Genomic DNA, 10,457 nt, shown 5'->3' with positions numbered 1-10,457 from the left:
GTGCGGCGCCGAGTGTTGGACAGACCATCGCCTTGTAGTCTCGAAGCTGAATATTCGAATCCAGCCCAAGAGACGCCCCCAAGGCCAGAAGGCTCCAAAACGGCTCAACATCGCTAAGTTGAAAAACATCGCCATCAAACAGTCCTTTGTGGAGCTGCTGGAAGATCGTCTGGAATCCGCCTCTCTGGACAACCAGAATGTGGAGTCTGACTGGAGGACCCTGCGTGAGCTGATCTATAGTACAGCTTCAGAGACCCTGGGACCCATGTCCAGAAAGCACAAAGACTGGTTTGATGAAAACTGTGATGAAATCAAGCAGCTTCTGGATGAGAAACGCCGTCTGCATCAAGCCTACCTGAGCAACCCAAAGTCCACATCAAAAAAGGATGTGTACGATGCCATCCGCAGGACTGTTCAGCAAAAGTTACGCCAGATGCAGGATAAGTGGCTGAGTGACAAAGCTGATGAGATCCAGGGATATGCTGACAGGCACGATATGAAGAGGTTCTATGATGCCTTAAAAGAAGTCTACGGCCCCACATCCTCAGGATCATCCCCCCTCCTCAGTGCAGATGGGAATACCTTGATCACCGAGAAGGAGAAAATTCTCGAACGCTGGGCTGAGCACTTCAACAGTGTCTTAAATCGCCCTTCCTCCATAAATGATGAAGCCATAGACCGTCTCCCACAAGTCCCCATCAACGAAGCACTGGACGATCCGCCAACACCTCTTGAGACCCAGAAAGCAATTCGTCTGCTATCCAGTGGCAAAGCACCTGGCTCAGACTCCATACCAGCAGAGGTCTACAAGGATGGAGGCACTGTGCTGACTGAGAAGCTCCATCAGCTGTACTCACTCATGTGGAAAGAAGAGACGATCCCCCAGGATTTCAAAGATGCATCTATCATTCACTTGTATAAGCGAAAGGGGAACCGGCAAGCCTGTGATAACCATCGGGGCATTTCCTTGCTGTCCATCGCAGGCAAGATACTTGCCAGGATCCTACTAAACCGCCTCACAGCACACCTTGACCAAGGTCATTTGCCTGAGAGCCAATGTGGATTCCGGAAAGAGCGCGGAACCACTGACATGGTGTTTGCTGCAAGGCAGCTGCAAGAGAAATGTCAGGAGCAAAATGCTGATCTGTTCTCCACCTATGTCGACCTCGCTAAGGCCTTCGACACCGTGAGTAGAGAGGGACTGTGGAAGATCATGGCCAAGTACGGATGCCCTCGGAAATTTATTTCCTTGGTCAGCCAATTCCATGAAGGCATGCAGGCTCGAGTCCAGGACAAAGGCGAAACATCTGCTCCTTTTGCTGTCACAAATGGTGTCAAACAAGGCTGCGTCCTGGCTCCAACGCTGTTCAGCCTCATGTTCTCTGCAATGCTTACTGATGCCTTCAGAGATGGCGATGTTGGAATTGGCCTAAAGTACCGAACAGATGGTAAGTTGTTTAACCTCAGAAGGCTTCAAGCAAAAACGAAGGTCATGACAGACATCATCAGAGACTTTTTGTTTGCTGATGATTGTGCCCTCAACGCTGGATCTGAAGCTGACATGCAACTCAGCGTTGACAAGTTTGCCACTGCCAGCAGGAACTTCGGCCTTACCATCAGCACGAGGAAAACTGAAGTTCTCCATCAGCCAGCCCCAGGGAAACCCTACGTTGAGCCCAACATCACAGTCAACGGTCAGAGACTCAGTGCGGTGGAGCGGTTCACATACCTTGGCAGCACACTGTCACGAAATGCGACCATCGACGATGAAGTGAACGTCAGGATTGCAAGAGCAAGCGCAACTTTTGGTAGACTCAATGCAAATGTCTGGAACAGAAGAGGCATTAGTCTTGAGACCAAGCTAAAGGTCTACAGAGCAGTAGTTCTCCCCACACTACTGTACGCCTGCGAAACTTGGACAGTGTACCAACGACATGCCAAGAAGCTGAACCACTTCCACACAACATGCCTCAGGAAGCTACTGAACATCAAGTGGCAAGACAAGACCCCTGACACAGAGGTGCTCGCAAAAGCCACCCTTCCCAGCATCTTCACCATCCTGATGCAGTCCCAGCTTCGCTGGGCTGGACACGTGGCGCGCATGCCAGACCATCGGCTGCCCAAAAGGCTCTTCTATGGCGAGCTGCAACAAGGGAAGAGATCACACGGAGGTCAGAAGAAGCGCTTCAGAGATACTCTGAAAGTCTCTCTGAAAGCGTTTGATATCAACCCAGACTCCTGGGAGGAATCTGCAGTGGACCGTGACAAATGGCGTGCTGCTGTGCACAAAGGTGCCAAGTTGTGCGAGGCCAACAGGACTGCTGCAGCTGTTCAGAAGAGGCAGGCCAGAAAGTCACGGGCAAACAAGCTCCCTGACAATGGTATGCCTGTCTTTGTCTGCCCCAACTGTCAGCGAACATTTCGTGCGCAGATTGGACTATTCAGCCATCTGCGCATTCACAGATAGATTCATGAGCATCCTCCCCCCCCAACCCACCACCACCCTCCCCCCATCCCCCAGCTGGATGACAACGATGGTCATCATCGATCTCGATGGACACACACATATGGTGAAACAGGCAGATACCCTTTGTACATAAAAACATTTGTGAAATGCATTAAATATTGGCTTAAATTACTGAAGCTTCCACAATCACGTTTATGTAGACAGGCTTACGATATGATGCTGTTACAATTGGAATTAGATAAAGAAAAGTGGGCTTTTAGTGTTAAAAAGGTTTTATGTGAACATGGTTTTGGAATTGTGTGGATGTGTCAGGATGTAGGAAATGAACAGCAATTTATAGCAGAATTTAAAGACTAATTTGTTCTTTTAAACAGAACTGGCACTCAGATATGGAAAGTAATGACAAATATAGTTGGTTTTTGACATTTAAAAGCACATTTCAGATGGAAAAATATCTCACAGTTATAACAAATAAATGGCACAGACTAAATTTGGCAAAATTTCGCCTGAGAACGAGATATTGCTAAAAGATATGATCTCGTTGCTGCTTTATCGTCTGATGATGAAGTTATAATACAGTCGATAGCGAAATTTATTGCAGAAGCATACACATTAAGACATAACCTTATTAACGATAACAATAACGGTAATAACGAGGAAAATAATCATGTGTAGTATCTACTCTTGTGTGTGTTCTGATGATAAGTAAATATCGATAAATTACATAACAACACAACAAAATGGGTGGCTGAGTTTGGTTATATTATTCCTTTTTTCTTTTTATTTTCTAAGTGCTTATTTCATTTGCTTAAATTTGAGGAACTTTGAAAAAGAATGTGAGAGGGTATGTGAGAGGTACTACTGGATAGAGCAGAATGTGATCTGCTATTCTTGTGTTAAACAAAAATAACCCCGTCCCCCCCCCCTTGTCAATAGACCCTTGCAGGTAATGACAATAAAGTGTCAAAGTGTCTCTGAAAGAGATATGGTTCTAATAATCATGATAATGTACATTTATATAGCGCCCTTTTTTTAAGAGCTCAGGGCGCTTTACATGAAAGAAAAAGTTACAAATTACATGAATCATTCATGACCACTCTTTCTCAAAACCCCTCCCCCACCCCACACCCTCCCATCTCCTTCTCTAATTCATCATGCATCCAAAGTGAGCTGACATGGATTGTGATGGAGAAGAAGGAAGCTGAGAGTGCTAAAAGACGGGTTTTAAAAAGATGAGTATTTAGTGGTGAGCGAAAAGCAGAAATAGAATCAGATGCACGGATATGATGACGAGGGTTTTTCCAGACCACGAGGAGCAGTAAAAAGGAAACAACGTTCACCATAGGTTCTTGATTTGACACGAGGAAGTTTCGCAAGGTAAGAGTCAGAGGAAGAGCAGAGAGTTCTTGAGGGAGTGTAAACACTGATAAAGCCAGAAAGATATGTAGGTCCTGCCGAGAGGAAAGCAGAATAGCAGAGACACGCAACTTTGTATCTAATTCTCGCTTCAGTGAAAAACCAGTGTAGAGTACGGAGGTGGTGAAAAATGTGATCAGTACGTTTGACTCATGAGCAGCATTGTTTTGAAGTTTTTGAATTCGCCGATGAAGATTATGTGGTCAGCCTGTGAGACGAGAATTACAGTAGTCGATTCGTGACAGCACAAAAGCGGGTTGTTTTTTTTTATAGTTTCAACAGAAAGGCACTGACCGATAGAGTTAAACCGAAGCAGTTCACAACTGAATGTGCGTATCAGATTGATTACCCTTGGGTGCATACTGAGGTTTAAGTGAAAAATGACTCCAAGGTTCCTTGCTAATTTAGAACATTGAACTGTGGCATCGCCAACCACAATGGAGGCAGGGAAAGAAACAGATGTGAGACGTTTATTAGAGGAAATAATCATAACTTTAGTTTTGTCATCATTTAACATCAGTAATGCAATATTGCACAGACTGAATCAGACTGTTTATTTAGTTTGGTTCTGCAGAATTTTGTAGCTGAGTATTATCAGCAAAACAATGGTGAAGAACAGAATGACCAGAAATGACATCAGAAAGACGAGCACTGTACAGAACGAACAGAACAGGACCCAGGACAGAGCCTCGTGACATGCCATAAGAAGATAAGGTTCTTTTGATCAGTATTGCAGCCAAGTAGATAAAAGATCTTAACATTTCAAAATTCACATGATCTTTCATTAACTTCAGATTTGAAATGAACAAACTTAATCAGCTTTACAAAGATGGTTTGGTTGAAACAACTGTATGTCGTGCAGGGGAACAGTAGACGAAATTCGTGCATCAGCAACATTTCCTCAGTATGATGTATTGATAACGAAATACATATGCAGAACATATGCACAATTCAAGGGTCCACCTTTTATTCAACATGCGTCAAAACGAAAACAGCATTGTGATAAGAGATGCATATATATATATATATATGTGTGTGTGTGTGTGTGTGTGTGTTAAAGAGTTAGGAACAGAAACGAAGGGAGATTCGTGGAATTCACAAGCTCAATACTGTCCTTGCAGGTCGACCTGTCAACTGTTGCTCAGTCATGTCTTTTTCTGCTTTGCGTGTACGCTTATTGTTTGTGTTGAGGTGATGCATTTATGCATTTACTTCTTTTCATGTAAACAAGTGTTATGTAGGGCAAACACAACAAACTGGATTCCCGGAGAGAGACAGCGAGAGGGGAGACAGGGAGGAAGGGGGATTGCATGGATGGTTCATTTTCCTCAGACTGAAAAAGCACCATCTATGCACTCTCTCTCTCTCTCTCTCTCTCTCTCTCTCTCTCTCTCTCTCTCTTTCTCTCTCTCTCTCTCTCTCTCTCTCTCTCTCCCTCTCTCTCTCCCTCACACACACACACACACACTCACAAATACATATAACTGCACACTCACACACTCATAATGATCGTGCGCGTCGGAAGTGAACCGTAATGTTCATGATTTTCCACTGATTGTCAGTGCTGAGCCTTGCTCCAAGTCTCCAATATATCCTTATGACTGTCAGTACTGAGCCCTCATCCATATCTTTAGTGTATAACACTGACTGTTAGTATTGATCCCTCATACAAGTTTGCAACATTTTCCAGTGACTGTCAGTATTGAGCCCTCATCGTAGTCCCCAGCACCTGTCAGTGACTGCAAGAAATGAGCCTCTCCAGCCGCCGTGGCGAAGTGGTTAGCGTCGCGGACTGACGGCTGGGAGGACGCGGGTTCGAATCCCAGCGGAGGTGGTGTTTTCGGCCCGTGGCCGGCTCCTACCCAGAGTTGAGTGTGCTGTGGGCTTAAATGGGGAGACTGGGACCGCACAGTCGAGTGTCATCCACTTCAAGGATGCGTCTTTGGGTGTGTTGCTCTAAGTACCTGAACAACACTGGAAGTGTCTGTATCTCTCGGGCCTGGTTAACGCTGTGATATCATTATGACAGGAAGCGTAGAGTACAACGTTGTCACGCAATCCCAAACCAAAACGGACCTCCATAGCAACATGGTCATCGTCATCGTCATCCTCCTCCATCATCATCAGTATAAACAAAAGTCTCAAAGTCAGTGGTCTTTCATGTCCTGCTCTCATGGTGACCTCAGTTTCGATACCCCTCCACTTCCGTGCTTGGGGTGAGTCCTGTCAATGTTTCAGTGGCGGCAGATTCATGAGGGGCTGTTGTTTGAGGGACGTGGTGGCGGCCTTCACTCTGGGAGGGACGCTCACTCAGTCTGGTTCCACTACTAAGCCATTATTGTCGTTAGTAAGGGGGCTTAGTAGGTGGTGTCCTAAGTACGTTGAATCAGAACAGGCAACGCTGATCACCACCGACACTTCTGAAAAAGCACCAATCATCAGATGTGGTAGGAACAGCTTTGTGATTAGTTGACAGTCCTCCTATAGGTCTGTCAGCGTTGGTCATGGTCTGGAAGTCGCCGAGAGAAAGTCATCCCCTGACTTCTGAGATTTGAGCCCTGGCCTGCTGGGTGTCTTGAGCCTTTTCCTTGCAGTGACATTGCACATGCTACGAACTCGTGGTCTCTAAACATATTTTGGTTTACTGGCCATGTACCAATGGATCAAAACCTACTCGCAGCGTTGGTCATTGTTTGCTGCAATTCTTCTGCAACATTGGTGCGCACCCATCTTTGACAACCCTGGTGATAATTACTCTTCAAAGTCATCAAGAATGCCACATACATGGGCTGCATTCAGTGTGCGGAGTGGGGAGTTCAGTTCTTCTCGATATAGCCTCTTTGCATGATTTACTGATCCAGTAGGAGTATGTCTTTTCTCCATCAGTTTCCACAAGCAGATATCGTCTGCACACTGTACCCATTCAACATTAATTGATAAAGACTGTGGATGATCGCAAGTCAGATACTTTAATTCAATTCAAAAGTATTGGTGCCATTACTTATTCTTGTGATTTCTCACGTCCAGTGATCCGGAGTCAGAGTGAGTATATTTTCCCACCTTTCCTTTTGATTATTTTCTTGCTTAAAGGTCTTTTATTTAGTTAAACATGCAACCTGATAAACCAATGATTTTCTCTTACAGAGTCAAGAGGATTGCCATACTTGATCATATGCTTCTTTAATGTCAAAGAAAGTAGCGAGCACATTTTTTGTTCGAACATGTTGATGTTTTATCAGAGTGGAATGTCAACTTAATGATTGCTGTTCTTCTTCCTTCTCTGAAGCCCGCTTGATTCATTGGAATTATATTGTTTTTTTTCCAGCAGCGAAGGAACCTGTTAAGCACAATTCTTTCCATTAACTGTCCAGCATATGAAGTCAGAGCGATTCGCCTGTAATTGCTTTTTATCGGTTTTGGAATTGTCTTGTTTGATTAAAGGAACCACTATAGACTGTTTCCATCAAGACGGCAAAATTCCGTTTGACCAACAATACTGAATATGAGTGTGTAGAAATCTAAGGAACTTTTCAGGTAAATGTTTGAACATTTCACTTCATATAGCGTCTGGTACCACTGAAAGTTTTGTTCTTGTTGTCGTTTTTTCTAAGAAAAAAAAAATATATATATATATTTAGAAAAGTGAATGGAGCGTTTGCACAATGACTGTTAGTGTTTTGTGCATACTTATAATTTTCCATTTGGAGCTTCCTTTTTCTCTTAGAAGTCTTTCTTTCTTTGGCAAATATCAGCACAACTGTATTTTGCAAACATTTCTGCAAATGCTTTACTTTTTTTTCAAAAGCTGGTGGGAAACATGTTTTCTTATGTAATGTCATGAGGAGAAAGGTGGCAGAATGGTTAAGACGCTCAGCTGCCAATATAGAGAGTCCGTAAGGATGTGGGTTCGAATACCGCCTTCGCCCTTTCTTCCCAAGTTTGACTGGAAAATCAAACTGAGCGTCTAGTCTTTCTGATGAGACGATAAACAGAGGTCCCGTGTGCAGCACGCACTTGGCGCACTGAAAACAAACCCATGGCAACAAAAGTGTTGTCCTCTGGCAAAATTACGTGAAAGGAAATCCACTCTGATAGGTACACAAATATACAAGAATGCACTCAAGGCCTGACAAGCGCGTCGGGTTATGCTGCGATCAGACACAAGCCTAGCAGATGTGGTGTTGTGTATATGGATTTGTCCGAACGCAGTGACGCCTCCTTGAGAAACTGGAACTGATTTCGTAGGTTGATTTACACTCTTCATTTTTCTCCAGACGTTTTGATCTTTACGACCAGAAACACCTGTGTTACATAAACCTGATCACTACTGTAGTTTAGCCTGTGCTATCCAGTTGTAATGATTTTTTTTTTTAACTTCTTCATTTCATGTTTTTGTTGTTATTTTTTGTTTTATTTCATCATCTTGGTCTTTGTAATACACTCTACATGCTAGTTTGTTTTGTTTTGTTTTTTTGATAACTTGTTTTGCTCCTTTGCTTTGTTTTTTTTTCCACCAAACATTGCCCGAATGTTTATCTGGTTTTACTAGACATAGACGCACAAGCGGCTGACAAAACTCCTTCCATGAATTAAGCGTATGAGCTAGCTACATTTTCTACACCAATGCCATTGAGAACGATAGAAAGAATGTTTTCGAATTTTGTCAGTCAGCTTTTTTTTAATCATAGCTTGGGATCCAGTTAAGCAAGCAGTTAATAGATGACCCAGAAAAGGATCAGATTCAGAGAGGCATGTTTCAAGTACAACAACAATTAGAAATATCTCAACCAGGGAAAGCTAGAGGTGCAGAGATTAGAGCTCGGGGAAAATGGATAGAAGGAGAAAAGAACACAAAATACTTCTTGAACTTGGAAAAGATTCGTGCAAAGAAAAAGGTGATGACGGGGTTAGAATAGGAACATGGGCAAATTACATACAATTAACCAGATAAATATCTTAGAAGAACAAGTCAAATACTACTCAAAGCTATACAGTCAGACAACAGACACACAGAATACAGAAGAAGCTGCAGAAGACTTTTGATAAAGATAAAGAATCACAGTTCCCCCACATTAAATTACGAAGAAGTAGCTTTGTGTGAAGGGATGGTATCAGCCGACATAGCAAGCACTGTTTTGAAGTCAATCAAGTATATTTCGTCTCCAGGAAGCGATGGGCTTACCGTCGAATTTATGAAAGTATTCTGGGACAAAATCTTTTTACAGAGTCAGTTACACTGTTTTATCTTTTATCGCAATGACAATTTGTTTAAATTTGGTCACGGGCCCGGGGTGCCCCTGAGGGAAATTCCTTCACAATCTGAAAAAATTAGGGAAATGAAAAAAGGGTTTAGGGGCTTTTTTTTTTTTTATCGAAATTATATCGGGGTTTCCCAATACACATTGTTTTTTCGCCCCGTTCGGGATCGACGGGCCGTTAGTCATCCGGGGGTGGGGTTTTTTGGGGCCGGGTGGGGGCAGAGGGGACTAGTAGGTAAAAAACCCGGGCCCCCGGAACTTTTCTGCCCATTTTGTGGCGGGGGAAGGGGGGCGGTGTCGGGAACTTGCTGGCACTGTTTTTTCCTGGTGTCTGGTTGCTCTGCTGCAACGATTCTGGGGGGCCTCAAAAGGTTTTTGGCGCTTTTGGGGAAGCTAAACCCCTTTTGGGTTTCTTTTCCTTTGGGCATTCAGCCCCCATTTTGTCGTGGTGTTGTTAAGGCTTCAGGAAGCTTTCGGAGGGTTTTTGAATGCTTCTTTTGGCCTCGGTGGGGGGCCCTTCCCAATTTTTGGAGTTCCCCGTACAGCATTTTTTGGGGGCCCCGGGGTTGGTTTTGGCATGTAAAATACAGGGCCTGCCCGCGCACGGGGCCCCTGATAAAATGGGTAAAAACGGGGGCCCCAAGTTTGCACGAGTGGCCACCCTGTGGGGGTCTTTCCTTCCCAAACTTTTGCCAAAAAGTTTCTGAGGTGGGGTGGGAAAGTTTTTAGCTTTTTGCGGGCGTTTGTAGACCACCCCAAGGATTTCACACCCAAGAGCATTTGTGGGAAAAACTAGGGCCTTGTATATTTGGTTTGTTCCAGGGTAAACCCTCTCCTTTTCCAAACGTTTTTATGGATTTCCTGCCAAAGGGCAGCGCAGGTTTTGGGCGAGTATGCTTTTCCCCCTCGTCTTTTGTTGACAACGGGTGCGAGAGGTGTATCCCCAGGTATGTAAATTGTCCCCCGGGGGGGGGGGGGGGGGGGGGGGTGTTCAGCCCTTTTTGCCCTTGATGAAGATGTTTGGTTAACGTAAGGTTTTCCCTGGACGGTGGTGCATCACCCCCGTCTCTTTGTGTGTTGTGGGGCCCAAAGTTGTAAACAGCACCCAGGAACTTTTTGCGCTGTTTTTGCTTTTTAAAATTCGGGGGCAGGTTTGAGAGGCTTTAAATCCGGCCAAGGAACCCTTTCCCCGGGTCTGTCCTCACCTTTTTTTTTGGCTTAAACCCTCCTAAAGGTTTTGAAGAGGAGCCATCTGTGCGGCCCTGATCCCAAATGCCTAGGGGGTTGGGGGGGGGGAAATCTTTGAAGGCATCTGC

The sequence above is a fragment of the Babylonia areolata genome, chromosome 13 (assembly GCF_041734735.1).
Source record: "Babylonia areolata isolate BAREFJ2019XMU chromosome 13, ASM4173473v1, whole genome shotgun sequence".
NCBI lineage: Eukaryota > Metazoa > Mollusca > Gastropoda > Neogastropoda > Buccinidae > Babylonia > Babylonia areolata.
This window is presented reverse-complemented; position numbering follows the sequence as displayed.